General features: G+C 43.7%; 1 protein-coding gene and 1 long non-coding RNA gene across 4 annotated transcripts in view; both read left to right on the plus strand.

Moving 5' to 3' along the window:
* Nucleotides 1-27,680, plus strand: part of FUT10 (fucosyltransferase 10) — a 359,041-nt gene that overhangs the window by 85,420 nt on the left and 245,941 nt on the right. The gene's annotated exons all lie outside the window — the stretch shown is intronic.
* Nucleotides 125-26,394, plus strand: LOC116659961. Its single transcript, XR_004315307.1, has 4 exons — nt 125-136; nt 10,503-10,512; nt 10,830-10,836; nt 26,329-26,394. It is a non-coding gene; the product is annotated as an uncharacterized LOC116659961 (long non-coding RNA).

The following is a 27,680-nucleotide window of genomic DNA, read 5'->3' on the forward strand; positions in this document are numbered from 1 at the left end:
CTTCCCTTCTTGGGCTCTACTCGTCCCTGCCACGTCCACCCAAATTAACCCTGATACATTATTGATATATCGTCAATATTCGGTTTTTATACATACTTTTTAACCAATAAAGATTTTAAAAAGATTCAGAGGTGTGGTTGCATCTTTCTGAATTCTATTTTTTATAGGTACATCTTTTGCAATTTTTTTTACAATTTTTTTTTTTTTGTGGTGGGGCAAGTAATTATGTTTATTTATTTATCTATTTGATGGAGGTACTGGGGATTGAACCCAGGACCTTGTGCATGCTAAGCACACGCTCTACCACTGAGCTCTACCCTCCCCCATTCTGAATTGTGGTATATTTGGCATGGCCTGGCTTCAAGTCTCTGCAATCCTTCTGTCCTTGAGCTCTGGGCACAGGACCCCCAAACAGCCACGTGCCAGTCCCTAGGACTTGTTCTGGCCTCAGAACAAGTAGAAATGATGATTTTTCTTTTGTGCTCACCTTATGAGATGAACTTCCAAGCAGCTGCTTGGGTGCCCTAACCTTGTGCTCCACATTCACAAACTGGGCTTTTGCTCTGCTCCTGAGACACAGACCCGCTTCAGGTCCCTGTGCTGGTGCTCAGTCCTCCCTCTCAGCAGCAGATCTAAAGCTGCCGGTCTTCCAGGGCTGGTGGTTGCCTCCTGGCAGAGGGAGCCGGCCCTTCCGTCTTCAGAAGGTCTCCTCCAGGGTTAATCACATGCTTCACCTCAATGTCTCTGTCTCCTCTTCTCAGGTCCCTCGTTGAGGGCTCTGCCTATTTGTTGAGCACTGTGGTCGTCACAGGTCTTTCTAGGCACATTTTCCTCTAGTATACACATCATTTAAGCTGATATTTTTCTTAAGAACTCCTGTCGTGGTTTGTGCATGAAATCTTTTGCCTTAGAAAGCGGACCTGTGTAAGGGCCTGGTACCACCTACTTCAGCTGTTTGATATTCACGCCCTCTCAGCATCTCCCAGAAGGGAACACAGCCCTAGGTCTTGATCCAACTGTAAGTCGCATTAACTGTAGTGTTCAGGTTCCTGGTCCCTTATTCCTGAACACTCATCCTTGTATTAAGGTGAGTTTTTCAGGGGGAGGGTACAGCTCAAGTGGTAGAGCACATGCTTAGTATGCACCAGGTCCTGGGTTCAGTCCCTAGTACCTCCTCTAAAAATAAACAATAAAACCTGGTTACCTCCCCCTGCAAAAAACAACAACAACAACAACAACAACAACAAAAAACAACTAATTAATAAAAAAGATGAGATTTTCTTCTAGGGAAATACTTTTTTTTTCTAAATTTTTGGTGATTTTTTTCAGTTGTTTGGAAGTTTGCACGTTGTGGGGAGGATGACAGGGTCCAAGAGTTAGATGTTAGCTATATATGTACGTACACTGCACACACACACATATGCGTGTATTATGCCTGACTCTGATGTGTACTTACTGTCAGTTCTGTGAAGTTTGATGTTATTCTAGCAACAGTCAACCCCTGGCTCCAACCCTGGTCACTTCTGTATTTTCTGTATTTTCTCCTTCACAAACCTTTCTCGGCCTCAGATTTTCCAGTCTTTTGTTGATGGAGAGGATGTTTGTGTTCACGAAAGGACCTGTGCCACCTTCCGGGGTGTGCGAAGTCCCTTAGCAATGCACTCACAATACCCTGTCCATTGGACAAGGTTTATAAATGCTTATTCTGGAATTGTAGGGGGATATCGGCACTTCTGCAGAAACACATTTGATTCAAAACAGATGGATCCGGAGACGTCTAGTTTTCACTAACTCTGAGCATTTTCAGATTGTGGCTCTAAACAGAGTAACATGAATAGACCCACATCCTTTCTTACTTTCTTTGTGGCTACTTAGAAGTCACAGGAGCTGTGCTGTACAGAGTAGAATTATTTATAAGTTCTGGTTATTTATCCCCTCTGAGTCAATGGTCCATGACTACCCTAGTGTTGTGGGTACTGGAGATGCGGTAAAAAAATCATGTTCTCTGTAAACATCGAGTTGTTTGTTTTCGTGACAGGCAGGCGTTGAGTTTTGAGGCAATGCTAGTGCTAAGCACCTGCCCGCAAAATTGGTCATACTGGGCCAAATTACATTAAATCATGTCTTATCCTCAGTTCTCTCGTTATCACTTTTACTCGCCTAAGTTCAGGTTCCTGGTCCCTTGTATTAAGATGAGTTTTTTTATGGAAGGAAATACACTTTCTTCCTAAATTGTTGATGATTTTTTTCTGTTATTTGGAAGTCTGAGTGTTGTGGGGAGGAGTGACAGGGTCCAGACAGATATAAACTTTTACTTTTCCCACTCAAGTTTAAACAATGACCAGTTGATAGTGATTTCAGTGAGATGACAATTTGGACTCTTTATCTCTCTAATGACCTTTCTGAAAATATATTACTTTACATTCATGAAATTGTTCAGAGATGCCACAGTCACGATGAAAAGGGAACAAAAGGAAACAAAGAATTTTTGTTTGGTCCAGATGACATCTTCACGCCTGTTCGAGAGTCAGCGACGATTTCTGTGAATAATGCATTAATTCCAAATAGACATGAGGCAGAAAAGTAGGACAAACATATTCATATTTTCCTATAATTACATGAAGAAATACTAGCAAAATATGTTAAAAACTAATAAAAGTAGTTGTCGCTGGTGGGAGTAAGGTAGATAAGGTCAGGGGCTGAAATGAGGCTTCTCAGTGCTTACTTTTTTACCCAATTTGGTTGCCTCTGAGAAGTGGGATTGTGTTCATCTGTGAGGCAGCCACCTGCAGTTTTATTCAGTTATATACAATGAGAAAATATTTTTTTTTATCATCATCATCATCATCACCATGGTAAAAAGTAGAGAAAAACAAGATTCAAAGGATACTTCAGGTCAGAAGTCAGAGTCTCTTGCTTGCAGGCTCAGACAGTTTTAAGGGCTCTCTGATGCTTTGCTGGAGTAGAACTGATTCTGATCTTCTTTGGTAATGGCTCAGCTGACCAGTAGGCCCTCTACTGAGGTATCACTAGGTTCAGAAAAAGAGGGACAGTTGAACAGAAAGAGGGCATTCTGAAAAGGGCTGCAGAGGCTGAGTAGGAGAACGTGGGTCAGAGTTGCCAGACTGAGATCTGCTTGAAACACTAGCTTAGACCTTTTGACCAGAGGTCCCATTATGAGCTGTTCAGTTATAATTCTATAGCCTCTCTCACTCCTGAGGCTTCCAATCCTGCTGCTCTTGGGTAGAAAACCTGTGCCATTCTAGGGAGGGACCACCACATGCTCTCAACATCCATTGTGTGCCACCCAAGCACTTACTCACTGCTGTCAGGACCAGCACGAGTCCCGTGGCTGAAGGAGACTTTCTCACCATCTGCATTCAAGCTGCCACCTTCCATCTCTCCTTTCAGACTCCAGGATGTCAGACTGAAGGCACAGAGCCATCAACCTGGAACCATCAAGACTGTATCCAAATATTCAGCCTTGCAACTTAAAGTCTGAGAACTCATGGACAAGTCATCAAACCAATTTCAGCATCATTTTTCTTTGTCTGTAAAGTGGATATAATTATCATGCCAGCCCTATACGGTTTTTATGAGATTATGCATGAGAAGGACTTAGCAGAGTGACTGGCACGTTGTGAATACTCTTGAAAAATGAGTTAATATTATTATTGTTGTGATTGTTGTTGTTACGTCTCCAAGAGACAAACATTTAGTGATTGAACACGAGGGTGGTAATACCCCTCATTACTTCCTTATTAAAATGTCCATGTGGTGCCTTCTTCTAGGATTCAGTGGTTTCTCATGGAAGCATTTTCCTTGCTCTTAAAGACACAGTTCTCTCAGAACAATGGGTGCCCTGTTTTGGGGACTGAATCATGCTCCTGGGAAGTTTCTCCGCAGCTAGTGAAACATCACGCTGGAGTCAGACTCTGCCTTGCCCAACCATCGCTCTTGCAGGAGCTATCCCAACAGCGGTGCTTCCTTCCAGGCAAATAGGATATCCAGGTGCCACCTCTTTAGTCTATGTCCCCCGTGTTCAGAAGGGTTCACACTGAAAGTTAAAGGGAGTGATAAAGTGAGCTAGTCCAGTGAAGTCAGGGAACTTCTCCGTGTGTTCGGCTCTGCTGGGCTGGGAAGTTTGCTATGCACCAGGCACTGCGCCGGGTGTTGGGTGTACAGAGGTGGATGAAACAGACGTGGCGCCTACACTTCGTGGAGCTCACCATTGGGTAGGTGTGGGGAATGGAGGCAGGTAGGCTAATAAGTAGGTAAAGAAGTGCATAGATCCGTAATTATAAAATGAGAACATCCAGCAAAAGGAAGCAGCCGGCAGTCATAAAGAACAACGGGGCGGGGACCCGAGAAGGCCTATTTTAATCAGTAATATTCGAGTGGCCACTTCGAGGGTACGGAGGTGGTCATTAAAGTGCATTCCGAACAGAAAATGATGGAACAATGGCTCCAAGGCAGTGATGATCTCAGCGATTCCGGGGGATTAAAAAGAGGCATTTGGGTTAGTGTGTAGTGATGGAGGGAGGAGTGAGTCAAATAAAGTGGAAGATATAAGCAGGGGCAAGGTCCAGCATGGTCTTTCTGCTGTAGTTCGAGCTGGAGCGTAAGTGACAAGGAAATGGCGAGTGGATTCAAAGAAAGGAGTCGAAGAGGAAACTTTCTTCCCTCCCTCCCTCCTTCCTTCCTTTTTCTTTCTTCCCTCTGTCCCTCTCTCGTTCCCTCCCTTCCTTCCTTCTTTCTTTCCCTCCCTCCCTCCCTAATTATTTAACGAGTCCTTACTATGTGCCGGTATTATTCTAGGCACTGGAGATACTGAGGCAAACAAAAAAGAAATTTGGCCCTGGTGTTTCCAACATTCTGGGCAGGAGGCTGTGGCCCTAGTGCAGTGTAGAGAAGGGAGGTGACAGGATGAAGGAGAGACAGTGAGGATGGGGAGAAACGACGCTTTTACATCCCTCCTCTTGCCCTCCCGCACTCCTGCAGGTCCACTCGCAGTGCTTCCACTCCTGTATCTCCTCCAGCTCCTGACTTCAGTGTCACAGAAGTCATTCCTTCAGCTCTCCTTCTGACCTCTCCCTTACCCAGCTGTTGTCTGAGTCCGTGTCTCATTTCCAGAAAATGATGATGATGAGAAAAGCAAGAGAAAGAGATGGAAAGTACAAATCAATACATGAATTAGAACATAAATCAAATGAAAAGGAAGGGAATGTTTGGGGAAAATGGAAGGTGGCAGAATGCCAGCATCAGTGTGCCCACGGAAAGAAGGAACGGATGATGCTTTAGGAAGAGGATGGATTAACCTGGTCCACTTGGAGAGATTAGGTGCAGGATTTTATAAACTCAAGTTCCCCTATTAATTTTCTGGTTCTGCTACTGATGGTGGCTGAATCTTGGGACTTCCTCTTAGCTTTAAAGAAAATGCCATGTACTGTAAGAAGCCATTTTAACCTAGAATCTAGGTTCTAGAAAGACTAAAAGGGGCATTTCTCTGTGGTTTTCTTCTGTTGTAGCCACTAGTTACATGTGGTTCTTGAGCACTTAGTCATATGCCTAGTCTGGATTGAGATGTACTGTAAGTGTAAAATACTCACTGATTTTGGTGACTTAGTACAAAAATAAGAATAGAGAATATCTTGTAATGATTTCTATATTATTTGTTGAAATGATTTTTTGGATATTGGGGTAAATAAAATATTTCTTTAAAAATTAACCTCACCTATTCCATTTGCCATTTTTAAATATGACTACTAAAAATTAAAAATTATATATGTAGCTCTCATTATGTTTCATTGGCTAGCACTACCCTAGACAATAACAGTAACTAACCCTGAGCGCTAATGTGTTGCAGACACTGCTCTAAGCATGTTATGTATAACTTCTTTTTCTCTGTGTTGAAGTACAGTCGCTTTACAATGCTGGGTTAGTTTCTGGTGTGCAGCCTAGTGATTCAGTTACACATACATATATTCCTTTTCCTATTCTTTTCCATTATAGCTTATTACAAGATATTGAATATAGTTCCCTATACAGTAGGACCTTGTTGTTTACTTTATATACAGTAGTTAGTATCTGCAAATCTTGAACTCCCAATTTATCCCTCTCACTCCTTTTCTCCCCGGTAACCATAAATTTGTTTTCTATGTCTGTGAGTCTGTTTCTATTTTATAAATAAGTTCATTTGTGTCCTTTTTTTTTTTTTTAGATTCCACGTATAAGTGATATCATATGGTATTTTTCTTTCTCTGACTTACTTCATTTAGCATGACAATCTCTAGGTTCATCCACGTTGCTGCAAATGGCATTATTTTATTATTTTTTAGGGCTTAGTAGTACTCCATTGTATATTACAAGTAACTTCTAATTTTAATCCTCCTAAAACAATTTTAAAGGCACATACTAATATAGTTCTATTTTTACAAATAAAGAAACCAAGGCATAGAGAGATTAAGTAACTTCTCTAAATTCATACACTTGGATGGTGGCAGAGTGGGAATTCAGACCCAGGCAGGCTGGCTCCAGAGCTCACATTCATTCACCCCATTGCCCTACCTCTTTGTGTTGAGTTGAGAGTTGCTTCAGCATCTTATACAAAGCTGGTCAAGGGTAAGGAGACCCACAAAGGCTTGATGCCTTTGTGTATTAATTAGCAGTTTTAGGTGGTAAGAATCAAAGGCACTCTCAAGTTGCCTGAGTTGATGGGACTTTATTATAAGGATGGAGAAGTAAGGGTTACATTTGAGAGTTGTCAGAATGTAGATAGTATTTAAACCCACATGACTCAATGAGATCATCAAGATACTAAAGGTGGATGGAGAAGGGAAAAGGGCCAAGGACAGAACCCTGGGGTGTTCCAACATTCAGGGCTCACATGGAAGAGCAGAATCCAGCAAAGGACACAAAGAAGCCAAGGGTGATCTAGAAAAAAAGCACAGAGTGTGCTGTCCTGGAAGCCAAGTGAAGAGAGTGGTTTAAAAATGAAAACAGTGAGAAAATGTATGAAATTCCACTAATAGGTCAAGTAAGAAGAGGACTGGACCTGACCATTGGCTTAACAATTTGGAGGTCATTAGTGACTTTGATAAAAGCAATTTTGGTGCAGCAGGTGGTGGTGGATGCTGACTGGAGTGGGTTTAAAAGGTACTGAGAAGAGAGGCATGAGAGACATAGTATATAGATATCTCTCTCAAGGAGATTTGCTACAAAGGGGAGTAGAGGATTCAGGTGTAAGTTGGTGAGGGGAGTGGAGTCAAGAGAAGGTTTTACTTTTCCTTTCCTAAGATGAGAGGACGAGTTGCATGTTACTATGCTGATGGAAATGATCTGGGAGAGACTAAAACAATGAAATAGAAGAGGAAGGAGAATTCGGGAGCGAAGTCCTGGAGCAGATCGAGGGAATGGGATCTGGTATCCACGTGGAGGGCATGGCTCTAGACAGGATTGTGAGATGTTTGGTCCAGTACCTGGCAGGGAGGCTGGAGACAGGCTGTAGAGGTCTGTGCAAGGTCGCCTCTGAGTGAAGCACGAAGTAATGTCAGCTGACAATGAGGACGGTGGAGGAATTGTGGATTTCAGCAGATAAGAGATTTCAAAGAATCTAGGAAAATGAGAAAGTGAATGGACTCCAGACAGTGATGGGATTTCATAGACAGCAAAGCCAGAAGTTTTAAGGACAATAAGTGACTGTCTCCTTTTTTTTTTTTAATGGAATGAAATTTGCCATCAATTTTTTTTTGAAATGAGTCAAATGCCGGTCAGGTGGGGCTGTTGGCAGAGGAGAAGGAAGGAGATGGTTTTTTTCGAAAGCTGAGCCAGAGCTGGACATCAGTGATTAAAATGGGCAGGTAATTCACCTCCTTTATTATACTTCCAGTGAATGCTTAACTACCTCTTAGAGAGAGAGAGGATGGCATGTGGCCATATTGGAATTAGGAGACCTGGGAAGATGTCATTCTGCGGAACGAAGCATCCTGGCTGTGGCCGGGTGGATGATGGAAATAGATGAACGGCTCCCTAACTGATCACAGTGTGAAATGAAAAAGCTCTCCAAATGTTCCGCCTGCAGATCTGTCATATTAAACTTTATTTCCAAGTTTGGAAACTTCATAGCCTCTAAATAAGAGAGAAAAAAAAATTAAGAAGAAAAAAGAGGCCGGGTGAAAAATGATGATGACAGCAGGGTGAGAATGGGATGTTTGCTCACTGTCTGTCTCTCTGGGTGGTAAACCTGATAAACCAGAATCTCTCCGTTACGATTTCCAGTGAGCTTGACTATGAATATAAGACGTCAAGTAATAGCAGAAGGCTGGATGTTATCAGAAGAACGCAGCCTAATTTTCTCTACAGAAAACAAGAGTGATTATCAAGTTCCATTTACTTGCAGGACTTAGTGAAATCGTTTTGGCAGGCTTCTGTGTGACGTATGGGCTTCAGTGTATTTCTAGGGCTGAATGCATCATGATTTATCTCACACCTTAGTCTTCTAGATGTTTTAAAGCCCTTTTGTTAAAATGAATAAAAATGGATGTTATGGAAAACAGTTTCTCTTCACCCCTGCTCCTATAATCTTGTGCTTAGACCAAAATCTGGGTGGAGCAGCCTTCTGGGGTGTAAGACCCTTCCCCCAGGCCTGAGAGCCTGCGGAGGGGCTGGGTGTGCACCCTGCTCTGAACTACTTAGGAGAGCATCTGCATTTCTTTCTTCCAGAGCAAAAATACAAGCCAAACTCTACCGGGTTGAGACTTCATCTTTGTTATCTTCCTGTTTTAATTCAAAAGCATGGAGACTGTCAGCAGATCAACAGCACAGAGCATCTACCAGTTGGGAATGCGTTAGTGACTTCAGATTTGACCTACCCATCACGCTGTGTCTGTCAAAGGCTCAGCGACACAAGGGATAAACCAGACAAACTGTCCTTTAAGCGTTCGTTATGCTGCTGGGGTTTATCAAGAACTCAAATTAGAGAGAAGAGACGTAAGGAAGACATGGTTTCCTGACTCCCCTCCACCCAAGAATCCACTCTTCAGTGCAAGTGGTATTTATGGAGTACCCGCGAGGCACCAAGAACGGTTTCTTCAGTTTGATCTGGCTCTCAGATGAGGACTAGTGAGGGGACCACCTAGTCGATGGAGTGAGGTTTAACTTGGTTTAGAGGCTTGCCATCCAGGACTGGAAAAAGACTGACATTCATCCATTGATAAGGGTCACCTTCCCATAAATGGAACAGGTGGTCATCAGTTGATGACTGAACAAAAAATCAATCTTCCAGAATTACCTGTCTAGTGGGTAACATTTCCACCATTAAGGGAAAAAAAAAAAAATCCATGTACCTGAGCTAGTGTACTGACTGCCTGTGAGTCCTTCTAAAGAGTAAATGTCTTTGGAAGAATAGGGAACTCTGTTGTCACCATTTAGACTTGGGTGGTAGACGAGTTTCTCACATATTAGTTACTGTTCTGGGAAGCAAAGAGAAAGATCACAAAGGAATGGAACCCTGCAGCTGGCAGTCTTTTTGCAGGGCACCATGGTTTGATTAAGGGGTGGCATCACGACAGAGGGTTTGGGGAAGCCACTGGTGACACCAAGGTTATTTAGGTCAGAGAAAGAGCAGTGCAGAAGCAACGAGGAAGAGGTGTGTGGCTGGCCTGATTTTACCTTTTAGAAGATCATCTTCCGATGACTCAACCATTTGACTCAGGGCTAGTCCTTGCCCCGAATCAGCTTGGTTCTTCCGACAGCTTTTTTGGGTTGACAGAGATTGGTGTTGTGTAAAGATCGGTGACTTAGGGCCTTAGGAACCAGTGTCAGGTTCAAGTCCTGCCTGTGCTGTTTAATGCCCGTCCTTAGGCAAATCATCAACCTCTTAGAGCCTCAGCTCCCACTCCGTGAAAAGGGGTAGGGAAACAGATCCTTGACTTCTGAGAAGATGCGCGGCTGGGAGAGGGTGGGGAGTGGGCTCTCGTGGGGACGGCTGCTGGGCGTCCACTCTGAGCTCCACTCTGGGAGGTGAACCCCATGCTTGCGGCTTTGGCAGGAGGCTGTGTGTGCGAGAGGGTGGCGCTGCGCGGAGGGGCTTGAGCTCCTAAGTGAGCTTTCTCCTCCTTTGAAGAAAGTACATTGGGCAGGCCAAGGAGTCTATTTTAAAAAGCTCTTTGCTCCTCTTTATTGGTTGCAGTCAGTCCTTTAAACTCAGTCCTTTTTGGGTTTGCCTTTTACCTGTGTTCCAAGTAGAGCCTTTAAGTGCTAAGTTTTAATCAATTGATCTCTTTGGAAGGCTTTCCCCTTCCCGTATGCTCTGAGAAGTGCTGTGCTAGTCACCGGTGGGGGCTGGGGGACGAGCAGCTGCTTCTCTACCACAGGGGTCTCCACCTGCTGGGTCTCCATGTTGTCACCCTAAGTGAGCAGGCGAGGTGACAAGGGAAGCAATTTAAATTCCCCTTTTCAGAAAAAGTCACTTATAAAGTAATTAAATTGAGTCTTTTTTCCAGCACTTCCTATGTCCCAAACCCTCTTGCAAGTGCTTTCACGCATTTTCTGTTTTAAGGCTCATACCTGCTAAGCGGGGCGGCTTTTGCCGTTTTCTGTTTCACGTGTGAAGAAGGGGACCCGCAGAGGGGAAGAGCCAGTAGCCCAGGATCGTCCGCTAAGTGGCGAGGGAGGGCTGTGCACAGCTCCTGCTTCCAGGCCCTTCGCTCTCACCCCCGGCAGCAGGCTGCCTGCGCCTGTCTCAGGATTCACCGCCCCTCTTTGTCAAGACCACGCACCCCGCATGCATCCTGCCCGCCAACCTTGCCCAGTGGCAGCGTCTCACAGAGCTACCAGGTCCCCAAGGAGAGCGCCACAGTGCTCTCTGTGTTCACCAGGGGGCACGGAAATACTCTGTGACCTGGGGAGAAACACGCAGAAGAATGAGGGTAGAGCTGAGAGCCCCGTAGACCCTTCCATTTTCACAGGATTCTTTCGGAAGACAGCTTTCCATTGACTTCGAGAGACTTTCGTGCGCTGATCCAAATTCACAGGGTGGTAGACAAAGCACATAGAAACAAAGCTGCAAGAAGTTCTAAATTCCTTTAAGAGAACTCACAGGCTATTCTTTGTCTCTTACTGTTAGGATTGGCCCTTATTGAGTAACTACTGATTCTTTTAAGAGAAAGAACACGAGTTAAATGACCGAATCTGGGATCTACTACGTTTTACCATTGACTTGGGACCCACTTGGCCGTCATCCAGGTCATAGAGAAATGATAATAATAGTTTTATTCCTGGCTTCATGTAGCATCTACCCTGGTTTTATTTCTTTTCTTCTTAACCTTGTCATACTTCACATACCATGTTAAGCCTCTGGAATCCATTCTTTAACAAGTTAAGTGAATAAATAACCTGTTTTATAGCTCTTTTGGAGAATAACCAAGATGATAAGAAAATAATTTTGAAACAGTAAAATAATATATACATGTTATTCCCCCCTCCTGGAATGTCTCCTCCTCTGGTGCCTAACATGTCTTCTCTCTTTTTCTAAATATTCTCCAATATTTGTTCAGGTTCTGGTTACCATCTGTTTTCCAGGCAGTCACGTTGATTGTTCTGTGATAGAAACAAATTATTTGTGTTTGTGTGTGTCCATGTGATGTTTTCATGGCCTTTCCCTTATTATAATAATTTCTTTCTGGGGATTCTTCCGTCTTTGACCCCTCATCCTAGCCTCACTTGCTGGAAAATTGTAAGTTATCCTCTCATCTTTCTTTGCTTTCATAAAAGGAGAAAGATCAGAGCTGTTTGATGACATTTTAACCATTTTTATCTCCATTCACTTACAGAAAAGGGACCACTGCTTATTTTCTGTGATCGGAATATAATCAGGTTTTCACCCTTTGGCGATTCAATATGGCTGGGAAATCGTTCTGTTTATGAGTCCTTCACAGGAGAATGCATCTCAGTCAGGGCAATTTTTTGAGCAAAGAACCTCACAGGACAATACAGGCTGAGAGAGTACACTCATCACACACTTTGCTCTTTATCACTTTTGAGTTTCCGGGTGAAGTAGCATATTGCACTATTTAAGTCTGAGAGGAAGTGAACAAAAGGGGCATCCCTCACATAGGAAATCAAGATTCCTCTGTGATAGCCTTTGTGGGCAGAATGTTTTAAAATGCTGAAGATTTTCATGATTTTACTTTGTATCGTCTTACTGAACACAAGGGTACTTGCTGGGTAGTGTTCTAAGAGCGCGAATGTGAATAAACATAGATGCAACTAAACAATAAGGAAACAGTGCTAATGCAATCACATATACTTGACTTCAGTCCCAAAGCCAAACCGAGGAGTTTTGAAATGAAATTTTAAAAGCTTTACATATTAAGTCGTGGATTTATTCCCCTGCAATGACTCAAACATAGTAAGACAGACAAGCAGAAAGAACAATGCAGGGGAAATATTCAAAATGGTAACCAATGGATGGAAATGAAATTTTTGATGGTGAGCAGGCTGTAATATATACAGATGTAGAATTATGAGGCTGCACACATGAACCCTAGATAGTGTCATAAACCAATGTGATTTCAATAAAAAATAAATTTAAAAAAGGGTGACCATGATTGCCCCCCAAAGGTAAGCGAGCTGCCTTAGATACTGAGGGTTTTGTGACTGTGTCTCTGCCTTTCTCACCAGGCCACTGGCATAAATCTCTTTTTAATGGAGTGATAGGAATCTGGTTCTCAAAGGTTTAAGAGGATTCCCTGCTATCATGTGTTCATATTCACCAAGATTAATTCATGTTTAGACAGAGCTGATCTCATTAACAGAACTGTTCGGCCCTTTGCACAGTGCGGACACTGAAGGTGGGTCAAGGAGGGCACCTTGGGGTTTGAACAGCTGGGGACTCCCTGAGGTACTTCAGTTTTTGTGAGGATGGGGTTTATTGCAGAGAGGTGTTCTTGCTGCATCTCATGCCCTCCTCACTCATAGCCTTTTCTCTCCCTAAAACGTACTAATGGATGGTGAAGGTCACAGACAGAGAGTGGGGTCATGTCTGTCTGTGAAAAAAGAATGTTGCCTGCCTTTCCAGTTCTACAAGGATCAAACCAAGAGCCAGTGCAGTGGCCTCCCCGACTTTCCCCTCGTCGGTGTACCCTGAGGGGAATTCAGGGTGGGGAAAGACAGGGAACATTCTGTGCTTTGAGTATACTGGCCCTTAGCAAGTTAAGATACGTATCTAAGGAACAATTTCAGATGACCCCAGACTCTTGCATCTTCCCACACATAGAAAAGCACTAAAATCATTAACTTGAGATGTCTGTTCTTTGCAATCAGCAGTAATCTTTTGATGCCTGACTACACTTTTCTCCTAGCAAAACCGTTCATATATATCCTGGCTCCTCCTTTACCTCTTTGGAGCAGTTCCTCAGAGCTATCTGAGAGTCTGTGTCCCACGCTGTAGTACTCAGTAAGGTCCCGGCAGAAAGCTTAACTCACAACTCGTATGTTGTGTGTTTTTCTTCCAGTGGACGTGTCACAGGTGGATGGAATGCTGGAGGCGCCATGGGCCACCTGCCATGTCTGCCCACCCTTTCAGGGTGTCAGGGACACGACATTTACAAAGGAGACACTGGGCACTGGGCTTATTCAGGTTGCCCTGATTGGTGGGTCAGACTTGATGCAAACCGAGGAGGAAGACAGGCATGGTTACTCAGAGCACAGAGAGAAATTGGACGCCTCCCTCCTGCTAGCTCTGTGACCCTGCGAGGATTAGGTTCATCTTTAAACTTTTGTTTCCTCCTTTAGAAAATGCAGATACTAATAGAATTAATGCATAGGATTGCAGTGAGGAGTAAAGGAAAGGACTGAGTAAGACCCTGAGTAGAGTGCCTGGTGTTCAGTAAAAATTCACAAATGGAAGTTATTATTATTTATTATTATTACTATTACTATTATTATTATTATTATTATTATTCCTATTATGTAATTTGACCTTTCTGGGGTTTTTTTTTGCTTGTTTTGGTGTGAGGCCCTAGGCCTATGTAATCCTGTACTCTTGACTTAAAAATGGACAGGGTTGCCTCTTTCCTTGGGATAATATAGTTCTTAACACCAGAATTTTATAGCAGTACACACACACCTCCATACACAAACGTGCGTGTGTTGTGGGTGTATGTACTTTTGTACTTATACATCATGTATATTTAACTTTCTTTCTCTCTCTTTCACTCTCTCTCTCTCTCTTTCACTCTCTCTCTCTTTCTTTCATGATCTATTGTTTTCCTGGTAGTACAATGTCTGGGTCTGGTCCCTTTAACTGTAAACTTGGAGAGACACTGATTTGGAACTGTAGGGAAGCAAAATTTACCACCCCAAAATGTCTCTCTGTCATGCAGATTATTTCAGGCTGAAAACAGTCAAGGCCCAAAAGCCTAGGAAGAAACTTTGAGCTTCTCCCCAACTGTCTGAAACAATTTCGATAGAAGGCGTCTTCCTGGAATAGAGCAATGGCCGGAGACAGCTGCAGGGAGCGTGGGCTCGGTGTGGTGGGGGAACTCCTAGGGCTCAGAGTCCGCTCTGGGTCCCACTGTCTCTGCGGAGCCCAGCAGGCATTTATTTACCAAGCATCTGCTTTTCCGTCTCCACGTGAACTGCCTGCCTGCCTCCCCCTTCAAGTCCCAGACTACTACCCCCAACATCCGCTTTTGTCTTTAGCTGGAGATGATCTGTAAGGTGAGGGTTTTGGCCATTTTGGTGAGTTGCTTAGTTTTCCTGGGTGTACATGTCATTAAACTTTTGTGTGATTTTTCTCCTGTTAATCTGTCTCCTGTCCACGTAATCCTTAGACCAGCCAGAAGCACCTAGAAGGGTCTCTACCCTCTGGCAAGTTCTCGCCCACCTACAGAACTGGGATAAACCACTGGGCCAGGGCTTGGGTTTTCACACTGGAAGGCTAACTTGGTGTCATGACTCCCGACAGCTGTCACCTCCCACTGCCCCTGGCGTGAGGAAGCCGGGGAGCCAGTGCCGGTGAGACAGGTGAGTTGTGAGACAAAACGGAGATATGACCTGAGAGGCTGCTACTTGGGCTGGAACAGCTTTGTGGTGAACGGCTCTAAACTGAGCCTGTGGACCCAGAGAGGGGCTGCCTGTTTTCCCCGCGGAGGTGGCATGTTGTGTGGTCCGGGGGCACATTCACCTGCGCTGACCTGGTCCCACCTGGTGATGACGCAGTGTCCCCAGGGCGCTGACCCTGCCCGCTGGGCTGTGTGGGTCCAAGAGGCACAAAGCGCTGGCAATGAATGAAGTTGGCACGAAGAATACACTCTTCTAAGAGTGGGGGCCAGAGAAGCTGTCTGTGCCCAGGGCCCCCTGGGGCTGAGAAATCTGTCATTCAGAGTGCCCGGTGTCCTTGGCTGGGCCTCGGGCACAACTCACGGGGGACGGAGCTCTTCTTGCTCAGTGATGTGAGCCTCTTGGGGGTTTTGAGCAAGGACACAACCATTACTTCCCCCTCCCTCTCCCCTTACTCAAAGCTCTTCGCCGTATTATGTGCTATAAACATTATAATCATATTAAGTACTTCTCTTGTGAGACTGTGCTGTTGTACCTATTATAACAACAACAAATCTGGCTTAATGTTTACTGTGCCCACAGGGTACCTAATGCCTTGGTAAGCCTTTCCTCTTCTATTGTACCTTCTGTTTTGTCCTTCCCTAAATTTTGAAGCAAGGTGGCTGTATCAAGGACTCCAGGATTAGTTAGAAATTTAATTTTCTTTAAGCATTTGGAAGATTATAGCTGATGACATTTAGTGAGTGATATTTTTTCCCCTGAAAATTAATATCTGCCGTGGAACTGAATAATAGATAAACACTGAGATATTCATGATAAGAACAGTAGAAACCTCACGGTGGGGGAGGCAGGGTCTCACTGAATTAACCGTCGCTCCTTCTCTGCTCACTGCCTCCCCAAATGGAGAACTTGGCTCCCTAGTCTGTAAAACATGGACCTGACCCCTGAGCAGTAGATTGGAACAGGAGAGGGCCCCCGACCTAGCTCTCAGGGAGAGGTTTAGTCCCTCCATGGGCTTACTCATGGTCTGGTTTACCCGTGGAAGAGTGGAGGTGTGCGGGAAAAGCTGGCGAGAAGAGAAAGAAAAACATAGACCTAAAAATCAGGGCGTTAGAAGGGAAGATGAGGGAGAAAAGCATCAAGACACCGCCTTAGTTCCCGGTTCTCAGCCCTTTCTAAGACCTGCAGCATTTGAATCCGCCCTGAGGCTTTGTGACACACGACTGAATTCAGATAACCAATTCCATTTTTGTGCGTAAGCTACCTTGAATTATTAATTCCATTTCTATTATTTGCTGCCAAAGCAGCCTTAGTGAATCGAGTAAATATTCCAGGTGAAACGACCATGCCCACGGGTGTTTGCTTCCGTGGGAGTGAGGACGGGCTGGGTGGGGACTCGGTTTCTGCTGGCCCATTTCAGGCTGTCCCACTGAGTGCACCTTGGGCTTCAAAGTGTGTTTGCCCTTGAAGAGTCTTTGAGAAGCACGTGCCTTGACCTTGCACTCCCCTAAGGAACTGGTGCGGAGGTATGTGGAACCTAAGAAATACAGCAGCTTTCTTTTCAAAATATCAGTGTTGTTAGACCTGGAGTCTTGATCACGCCTTTGGGGGCTGACGGTTCTTCTGTTTTGGAAAAACACCCTATAGGTTTTGCAGAGTTAAAGCCCAGATCCTTTGCTGGACAGGAGACAAGGAAATGCTGAATTAGGCTCTGTGGTTTGGTCAGAGGTTGCCTTCCTCATGGGTAAAATAGCGTCTCTGAGATTATGTGTGAGGAGAGGCCGGCAGGGGAAGACAGGAAAAGGAAAACACTTGCTTTACTTTTTGTGTGTTTTCCCCTACTTTGGGTGGTGCTTAAGGCCAGAGCCTCTGACACCAGCCTGCCTGGGTTTGAATCTCAGCTCTGCTGTTGTATCAGTTGGGACCCAGCCAAGGAGGCAGAACGACAACAGTTACTTGAACAAGAGAATTTGATAGAAAGAATGATCAGTTAGGCCAGAAGTTGTTAACTAGATGGTTAAAAGGGTTTCACAGGAGTAGCAACAAGAAGAGGCAGCCATCACCTCTAGGGCTGAGGGCACAAAGAGAAGAGGTTGGAATAGTTAAAATGTAAATAATTAGAGGAGCCCCACGGAGATGTCACTCAGACCTCCGAGGAGGGGCCCATGCTCAGTTGGTCCTGGGGTCTCTGAGTTGGAAGGAGGGGCCCTTGGGACCCAGATTTCCCAACAGGAGGTTCTGGTTGCAGAGCGCTGACATTTTGGGAGGTGGGAGCAAAAAATGAGTGTGTTTCTGCAAGGTGTGTGTGTGTGTGTGTGTGTGTGTGTGTGTGTGTGTGTGTGTGCATGTTGTAACTCCCTAATGCCTTCTCCTAGCTTTCAACCAAAGGTTACTGTGTGGTATGTGACCACCTGGTCTCAGCTCTGTTTTACAGTTAATGGTTGAACCCATGTCCATTCCTGGGGCATCCCATGGTGGAGATCAGAAGTCACGTGAGAAGGCTGGTTCTGAGATGGCCGGAGGTGACCGGCAGGGAAGCGCCGGTGAGGACCGGGGCCACATCCAGACCTTGCAGACAGGGGACAGGTGGGATCCATTTGTGAAAATACAAGCTTGTCACAGGGGACTCCCTGAAATATGTTGAGGTTGTGGAGAGAACTGCGCTAAATGGAATTGGGTAGGGAGGACATGGACTTTATTTTTATTAAATAACTTAAGGGTTAATAGAGGAGTCACTAAGATGTTATAACCACTTTGAAGAGCATTTAAGAAACTAGGGTATTTTTTTTAATGGATAACTATTATTTTTATTGTTTTTTTATGTATATCTTTTTTATTGAAGTATAGTCCGTTTATAATGTTGTGCTAATTTCTGGTGTGCAGCATAATGCTTCAGTCATACATGAACATACATATATTCATTTTCATATTCTTTTTCACCATAAGTTACTACAAGATACTGAATATAGCTCCCTGTGCTGTACAGTATGAACTTGTTGTTTATCTATTTTATATTATTAGTATCTGCAAATCTCGAACTCCCAATTTATCACTTCCCACCCCCTTCCCCCACCTGGTAACCATAAGTTTATTTTCTGTGTCTCTGAGTCTGTTTCTGTTTGTAAGTAAGTTCATTTGTCCCTTTTTTAAAAATAGGATTCCGCATATAAGTAACATCATATGGTATTTTTCTTTCTCTCTCTGGCTTACTTTATTATTTTTTATGGCCGAGTAGTACTCCATTGCATAAATATACCACAACTTCTTTATCCAGTCGTCTGTTGAATGACATTTAGGTTGTTTCCATGTCTTGGCTGTTGTGAATAGTGCTGCTGTGAACATTGGGGTGCATGTATAGAAACTAGGGTATTGATGCACAACTTAAAAAGAAAATATTAGGGTATGATCGTGAAGGGTAAAGCTGAGGACAGATCTGTTTGGTGTTCAACAAACCATACATCTTTGGGATTATCTCTTCCACCAGACAGAAGTTATTTGCATTTCCAACCAACAAAAATCTAAAGTTAACAAGTAACTTTCCTAAGTCTGGAAATGTTAATCTATACTGTAAATATGACATGAGCTAAATCTATTCCCCTAGGCAATCCTTGGGTACCCTTTGCCCCCATATCAGTCATCCTGGGAAGCCCCTATGGATTTATTAAGAAGTCAAATTGAATGAATCTACTTTCTTTTAATATTTATTTTTAACAATAGCATTATGTATTTTTAACATATGCATTTCTTACTTGTCAGGTTGTTTCTTAGTTATTTACTTAAATACAAAACTGTGTATGAGGACTTAAACTACTTAACAAGGTGATCATAACGGAATAAAGGATCATAATGGAAATGAAACACATATTTTCTCTCAAGGTACCTTTGTGCATATGGTAGAAGAGACTAGAATAGGATACTAGTTGCAGTTGGAAAATTTCAAGGCTGCTTTAATGATTTGAAGTTACAAGAAAAAACTGCCTACAGTAGCAGTAGGGCTGGAAAAAGGAAAAGAGCAGGATGCTTACCACGGAAGCTATTACTGCTTTGACTGGACGTTAATTTGAGCTCTCTATTAATAATGACAAACACGAAGCAATTTTGCTATTGGCATGGGAAAATGCTCACATAATGTAATGCAGAAAAAGGGGCACACAAATTGCATGTGTAGTATGATCTCAGCTGGATAAAAAATGACCCAGAAGAAAACTTGACGGGCATCTACTAAAATATTAAAGTGATTAACCTTGTGTTGCAGAATTTTAAATATGTACATAATAAGCCTGTATTATTTTTGTAGTTAGAGTTTAAGCCAAAGCAGAAAGAAAAGAGAGGCTTTGGGCATTCTGCTAGCAGGGAAAATATGAAACGTATTAACGTATAACTGTTGCGATAAGTTTGAAGAAGAGGCGGCCATTTTCCTGCAGTTAAATTCTGTGAGAATTTTTTTCACGTGGAAATTTCCTGTCAAGGAAATAAATATCATCTCCAGTGCTTTATGTACGTATTTATACTTATATTAGAAGTAAAATCATTCTGATTGTTGGAATAATTAGAATTAGAATAATTTATATTACTTTTTTGGGGGGTAATGAACTTTCATTTGAACCAAGAACATAACATTAAGAGTGAAAGTCAGTGAAGGTTAACTCTGGGAGGAAGTTCAGTATAGTAAATAGGCAGATTTTAAGTGGCTAACCTGGTCCAAGAATAGATCCTAGGGAAGAATTGACTTAACCAAGGTCACAGAAGATGTCAATGGCAGGGCCAGAATTAGACCTTATGGCCTGATTTTTCAGTCTGACCATGCTCCCCATCCCCCTGCCTGGCCCCAAACAAGAAATGTGTAGCTCACTTCAGTTTCTACGAGCATCTTCCATCACTGACTTGAATCTCTTATCCCAAAATATCCTTCCAGTGTGTATTCATTCACCCACGTTTCTCTCTCTTACATCAAACTGCTTTTTAATTTCAAACGCTATCTTCCTTTGGATGAGTGTGTGTTTGTGTATGTGTGCATGTGTATAGCTGTATATTTGTGTATTTGTGTGTCTTAGATTGACAAGGCTTGAAGAGATTCCGACACATTCTGCATCCAGATTTTATCCCCAAAAGGCCAAACTGCAAACACTTGTCCTTCAATGATTAATGAAGAGAAATTACATTATAACTGATGGGAAATTTATAAGATGCTTTTAATATAATTAAAAGTAATGTCTCTATTGGCTCTTAACTCTTCCCCAAGCCTAATATTGGCTTCTTCCCAGAACTAACACATTTCATCCAGCAACTAGAGAACACATTTAAAAAAACAAAAAAAGAAAAAAAATCTTCCCATCTTTTGAATTCATACTTGATTGACCAGAGTGTAGTCTGTGAAATTTAATATTAGGTTACTATATCGTGAAAGAATCACTGGGTTTTGCCTCGTAGTATTTTCATAACATCTTGGAATGTTTTAAAGCAGGAAGAAACTCATAGGTTCATCTGAACCCGTCCCATTTTACAGACGAGGAAACTGAATCTAGGGAGGTTACACCATAGATAACCACTAATCCTGTGATTTTCGCTTTTTCCCTTCATTCTTTCCCTTGAAAAATAACTTTGAGCATCTATTATGTGTCAGATGGTGCATTACCTCCTAAAGAGCTAAAAACCAAAAGCCTTGGTGCATAGCCTTAAGAAATAAGAAACCTGGGGAGGTGCAGCATGTATTAACGAACATTAATCTATTACAGCATATGTTGCATTGTGACTGTTACATTCCTAGAGTTATAAAAGATGAGAAATAGCGAAATTTGCCTGGAAAGTCAGGGAACTTTTCTAGAATGGAAGAGATGTTTTATCTGGGCCTTGAAAGCAGGAATACACCTGCCTCAGAAGCAAGGGAAGAGTGTTCAAGGCAGAGGGAAATGAGAGGCATAGGAGACAAGCATACAGGCTTGTGTTTGTTTGGGGGATACCAACGACTAGCTTCATCTGTAGGGGGTGGTTGAAGGTCAGGTTGAACAGGCAAGTTCTGATGTCGCTGGGGAAGGCTTTAGAGAGTCAGCTAAGTTGTACAAGCCTTATTCTCCAGGTGGTGGGAAGCTGTTGCATAATGTTAGGCGAGGAGATGACATTTTACCCCTTCCCATGGGCCTACACTTGAGAGAATTAACTGGTTGCGCTGTAGAGGATGGCCTGGAGGGAGAAAGGACAGCTGTAAGTCAAGTTCAGATGAAAATGATAAGATAATGACGTAGGCCAACAAGGGTGTGCCTTACAGAGAAGGCGGAGATACTTATGCACTAGAACTGGCAGGACCTTATAATGGTTGTGATGGGTAATAAATAGGGAACAGCCAAGGAGGATAATGAAGCTCTGGTTTTGGAGGTTCAAGTCATGGTGATGTCATATAACTAGGCTGTGACATACAAGAAAAGGGTAGTGGGAAAAAGTTTGCAGGTAGTGTTAGAGATGTTCAGCTTACTCGTGATGGAAACTTTAAAGGGAAGATACATAGGAAGTAATTGAAAATCTGTATCTTAAGTTCAGAAGAAAAGTCTGAGCTGGTGTTATTGATTTTGGAGTCTTCAAAGTAGGTGAAAGTTGAGTAAAGGGAGAGAAGAACGAAGAGAAGTCTAAGAATGGCACTCTGGGGGATGGCTGGGAGACAGGAGCTAGTACAAGTCATGTCAGGGGTGGATGGAAGAGAGGAGCTACTGCAAGACGTGGTTAGAAAGAATTATTTGTGTGGTAGGAAGACAAGGAAGAGAACAGTGTTGTGGAAATCGTCTTAGTTCTGATATTTTAAGCTACTATTAATGGTCAAACTCAAAATGACTATTTAATAAAGTAGATTTATCTGCTCATGGACCAACAAAACAACAAAAAACTCCAGAGTTAAGTGGAGCAGAGAGCAGGTGTCTTAGTCACAAATCCAGCCCCGTTTCTTTCTGATTCTCCCAGAAATGCCCTCCCCTGGGTGTTGGGTTCATCCCTGGACTGCTGGGACGATGGTGGTGGCATTTCTAGACTTCCCGTTCATGAACTACCAAGACCTTTTTCCCACTGGGTCTATCTTGAAAGTGAGGAAGCTGCTTCTTCCCCCAATTTCTATCAATCTTGCGTTACCATTCATTGGATTGACATACCTATTCTTGAACCAATCCCTCTGGCCAGTGGAACTCCGTGTTCTGGTTGCATTATGCTTGGGTTTCTGAACTGATCACTAGCGTAGAAAGCAGAGATTGGGCTGACCCCTGTAAGAGGGGACTCGTTAAGTCCTCTTTCGTCTCATAGAATACAAGCCTGCTAACCAAAGAAGGTGAGGTGGAATGAGTATTCAGCAAGGGGATGCCTGTGATGAGAACCAAGGGAGGAGAGAGTTTTGGAATGAAGGAGTGGTCATTCATGTCAAAAATTTCAGATCAAGTAGGATAGGAATTATAAAGAGACCATTACATCTGTGCTTTATGTGGTCATTGGCAACCTTTAGGTCACCTTCCCAAGAAGTGCTCGGCAGCTCTTGCAGAACACTTCTTGAAGGAGTGTGGCAGCAAAGGAGAGAGACAGGGAGAGTTAAGTCAATTGTAATTTAATGAAGCATATAAATTCATTAGCAAATATCATTTAAATTTATTGTTAAGTTTGCATCAAACTTACTCCTTCCTAGGTGGAAAGATGGAGGAAAATTAACCTTATAGTGTGAAAAGAGTGTGATAATCTTGTAGACAAAAACAGGAGGATATAAACAAAAAGAGTGATAAATGCATGTGGCATGGTGAAAGGCGACCACGAACAATGCAAGAGACGGGGTTTCCGCCAGCATTTCCCTGGGATCAGAATCATGCTATGTTTCTGGTATGTTTTGTTTAGTTTGTGTGTGTGTGTGTGTGTGTGTGTGTGCTGCAATGAGAAATGGATATGTTTGATTTACAAGGTCAGCCTTAGCCATGTGACACGCACTTTGTAATTGCAGCGTAATTACATTAAAAGGCAAAGACAATTTTCTCTGAGTGTGGCCAGCCACTCAGAAGATTGGTGTAGGAAAGCAGTAGCCACATTTAGTCAATGTCAGGCCACAGAGTTTCTAGATTTCCAGTGCTCCGTCACAGTATAAAGTAAGCTTTCCATTTCTGAGATCAACAAGAGTTTAATGTTGTTAGTTCTGTGATGATAATAATAATATTAAAGATAGCCTCGTGTGGCTGGTAGGCACTTTTTAGCTTTTAGGGGAAGTGATTCTAGTAATGGTCCCCATTCCATTTTCATTTGTACCATAGCACTTTGCACAATTCGCTCAGTTTTCTCCCCAAGTCATAATAACCCTGTGAATTAAGAATAGGGGATATTATCTTTATTTCAAATGGGAACACAGACTCCTGGAAGAAGTGCTGAATGATTATCTGAACGTTACCAGTTAGCTTGTATGATGACCTATTGCCTGGGCTAGAGCCGTTCCATACTGAATGGAGAGATCAAGGTGAGCGGAGTGGGACTCAAGGGATTATCAGGCTGGGACCATGCTGAAGACGGGAGAGGTGAATTCTTGGGTGGACTTTCACTCAGAGCGGGCCATGTGGACCTGGGCGAGGGTTAGGCTGGACAAATGATTGACCCAAGTTCAGGCAAAGGATGAAGATGTGCAGAAAGTTCACTTCCTAGAGTGCCCAATTTGAAAATGACTTAAAAGAGCATTCTCAAATCCCCTCTCCTTTCAGCACAAGGATGCCAAGGCCCAGAGAACTGCCAGCTGGGTGAGAGGCAAATTCTTCCCCACCAGCACACTAGCCTAGCTCACTGCTGTCTCCTCTAGCCTAAGTCACAATTTGGAGTCCTCGAGAGAAAGAGCATAGACCTCGTGGAAAGACGGGTGATTGGTTCAGAAGCTTATCCCCCATCCAAATTCAGAGGCTAGAGGGAGAGTTATCCCCCTAATGCCAGGAGAACAACCGGTCTGCTCAGGCAACACTGTAAAGGGTACCACAATGAAGCGAAAGAGGTTCAAAGCCGGAAGGAAGACGTCTTAAAGTGTTACTCGCCAAGAACACGTCTGATGAATTATGAAGCTGCTCATTAAGACATATCCTATGTTTTCTACAAAGATCCTGAACTATTTGGAACTTTCCTGTAGTGTTGATATAAAATTTGTCTTGATTTTGGGAGAGGCAGTCAAAATTTTACAATTGCAGATACTTTGCACTAATAGGTCTCTTTTGGGGATTGGAGGAGGAGCTGGGAGAGCAACTTCTGGCTGATTTATTTCCATTAGAGCCAGAAGCAAATAGCCTTGTTTACTATTAGTCATAGTTATTACACTGTTCATAATCTGTTTCCCCACAAAAACAGTATTGCAGTGATGAATGACAACATATATGTAGAACAAAATGAATTTATTGCAGGATGCATTTCCGGTGACGAACAAGTAATTAGGTCTGTAATATGGGCAACTGCAATTCTGCCTAAGAACTCAACTTGGAAGGAGAAGAATGAGCAGTGTTTATTCCAACTGGTGTTAGATTGCAGGCTCCTCTCTCTGAAGACAGGTCCATCCATGTCTTACACTTTTTTTTTAATTGTGCAGAACCTTATTCATATTACACAATGAAATAAATGTAGAGTAGAATCTGTGGAAATGAAAGTGAATTTCTTATGACCTTACTCCCCATCACAATGATATGATCTCTAACGTATATGGAGTGCTTACTGTGTGTTAGAAACTGTTGTTAAGTGCTTTACATGTTTTAACTCACTAATCCTCGTCACCACCCTGCAAGGTAAATATTATTACCACCCCCACTGAGCACGCAAAGACAACTGGGCACAAAGAGATTGTGTAATTTGCAGGATTAAATAGCACAGCTAAATAAGCTGTTGATCTGGGGTTTAATCCCAGGCATGCTGACTGTATTTGCTGCTGCCTTAATCACCATGCATTCCAGGTTTGTGTGTGTGTGTGTGTGTGTGTGTGTGTGTGTGTGTATTTTCATCCAAATTGATAATAATTTATACCACTACAATTTAATTTATTATCTTCCCTTTCCTTGCTGAATCATGTTGCATAATATGTTTTTCTGGGTTTCAGTTGACATATTCTCTGGATCCAGGAAGGGGGAAGGATTTTTGAAAGCAGTTATTTTAGGTCACAAAATACTTACTCCGGGTCGAGGGAACCAGATTGTTCTCTAGGCCAAATTGTCCTTGAAAAGATGGTAGCAAATACGAAGGGGCCAGCGGAATGGTAGAAAAAAAAAAGATTCCGAGTGTTTCTCTTATCTTTCTTGTGGGATAAGGCTTGGAGCTGCTCGGTTAGCAAAGAGTATTCTTGTAGTTTGGGCACTCCGGGTGAGAAAGGTTGGAGAAAGGAGGTGGAAATTCCTGCTGTTTTGATGGCAATAACTACAATTTATCACATGCTTACTATGTGCTAGTTGATATTCTAAGAGTTCCACATAACGTACACCTTTGTGTCTGCCCAGTTCTAATCAGACCAGCGGGGTGACATAGCTCATCAGAGTGTCACATCTGGCAATTTATACGTAGACTAAAATCTAAAAATCTTTGACACGGTTTACAAGGCCCCCACAATCTGGCCTTTGCCTAACTGTCCAGCCTCATCTTGTGCCACCTAAATTCAACCACATGAGATTTTTTTTCTCCGGTTCCTTCCATATGTCTTGATTGCTCTGGCAGAGGCATTGCTTGCGGTGTATTCCCCAAAGCATTTGCTTTCCCCCCCAGTCACACAGAGAACTTCCTTTCTCAGCCTCCCTGGGATGGTGGTGGGGCCACATGACTCCGGGGTGGGGGTGAAAGCGGTGGGCAGCATTCCCAGACCTGGCCCCTCAAGCATTTCACACCCTTGACCGTTTCTGCTCCCCATCTGCACGGCTGGATAACAGAACCTCAGGGTGAGCTCCAGCTTCACCACTGGGGCCAGAGCTCCCCAGCTCAGCTGCTCACAGAGCTGTGATACGAGAGAGAAGCTTTTATCGGGTAAAAAGCTGAGATTTTGGAGTGGTTTGTTACAGCCCCTGATGTTACTGCCCGTGACTAATGACTTGCTCTAGACTAGAGGTCGGCATACTTGTTTTCAGTAAAAGGCCAGGGAGTAAATATTTCAGGTTTTGCAGGTCAAGTCTGGAGTTGCTGTGTGACAATGGCCTTAGGTCATCTGTCAGGGAATAGGCATGGCTGGGTTCCAGTAAAACCTTATTTACCAACACAGGCTCTGGCCCCAGCTGGCCTGTGGACAGCAGTATACCAGCCCCTTTAAAGGACCAGGACAGCGAGCTGCTCTCTCTGCTTTAACTTCTCTGTCTTCCTCCATCACTCCCAGACTCAACCCACCCTTTGCCTGGCTAAACTCCTACAACGGCGTTTCCATTCGAGGATGTTTCTTATCCCCTCTGCCCCCCCCCCCCCAGTGTCTCTGCCCGCCCTTTCCGTTTAGCTCACGACCCCGTATCATGTGCTCCCAGGGCAGCCCCCTCTACTTCCTTTTCCATAGTCAGCTTCCCATTTATAATGATTTGTTCAGGGTGTCTTCCCCTTCACTATGCTGAGAGCTTCAGGAGAAAAAGAAGCTGTTTCCATTCCATTCACTGTTTTATCTCTAGAACCCAGCCCAGGATCTGGCCCAGAGAGGGTGCTATAAATATTTGTGAGTCAGCGGGTAACTCCTTGCCTTCAATTATTTAACCACTGCCTTCAACGTATGGGACTTGTGGAAACTCCCCCTGCCTCCCCCTTCCCTCTCCTCTTCCTCCTTGTCCCTCCATCCTTGGGCTCAACACAGCCAAGAGGAAACCAGACCCACAACTGTGGTATCAAAGTCACACTCCTGAATGGAGAAAATACCGCAGAGAGATTTGCCCGCAGGCACTTTCCTTTGGTGTAGTTACTGCCCTTGTCTTCACCTCAGGACCGTAAGTCATGGGATGTCCTCTCATAAAATCCAATCTCTGTCACAGCTCTGAAAACTGATTCCCTCTCGAGCCCCGTGAACGGGGAGAGGCTGTTTCTGAAGTTCTGTCATCATACTGCTCCCACACCTGTAAATCTGAAAAGCTCTCCAACTTTGCTCGATATTGTAGAGGTTAGGTGATTGGACCACTCCAAAAGGTCCAGCTCAGTTCCACCATACACAAAAAGAGAAGACAGGAGGAGACGTCAGGGTAAAGAAGAAATACAGGAAATAATGGCGGCTCAGAATAGCATAAGAGCAAAAAGGTATATAACAGGGCGGCCAACACAGAAGGTCAGAGAGATGACTTTGTCATCTGTCGAGTGTTTGGTTTGAGCTGGTTAACCGTGGGGGTTGGAGGGCTCAGACCCTGTCATGGGCAAATCCACGATGCAGCTGAATTTCCTGGGGCCACCTGCTGAGTGGTCAGCAGTGCTTCTGAGTTCCTCATGGGTGCCCAGTGGTGTCTGGGACTCAGAGGAGGGAGAGGCACGTTTGCCAGTCTGGGAAGAGTCCAGAGGCGTTTTACTGAAAGGCAGCATCAGCCTCCTCTCCCCTCGTCATGTGGGCGTGGAGTGTTGGCAGGAGCTTGTGCAGGTGAGTCGGAGAAGGAGCTGGATTGGCAGTGTCTTTTCCTAAGGCCGTCTTGCAGGGCTTGGAGCCATTTTCA

The sequence above is a fragment of the Camelus ferus genome, chromosome 26 (genome assembly GCF_009834535.1).
Source record: "Camelus ferus isolate YT-003-E chromosome 26, BCGSAC_Cfer_1.0, whole genome shotgun sequence".
NCBI lineage: Eukaryota > Metazoa > Chordata > Mammalia > Artiodactyla > Camelidae > Camelus > Camelus ferus.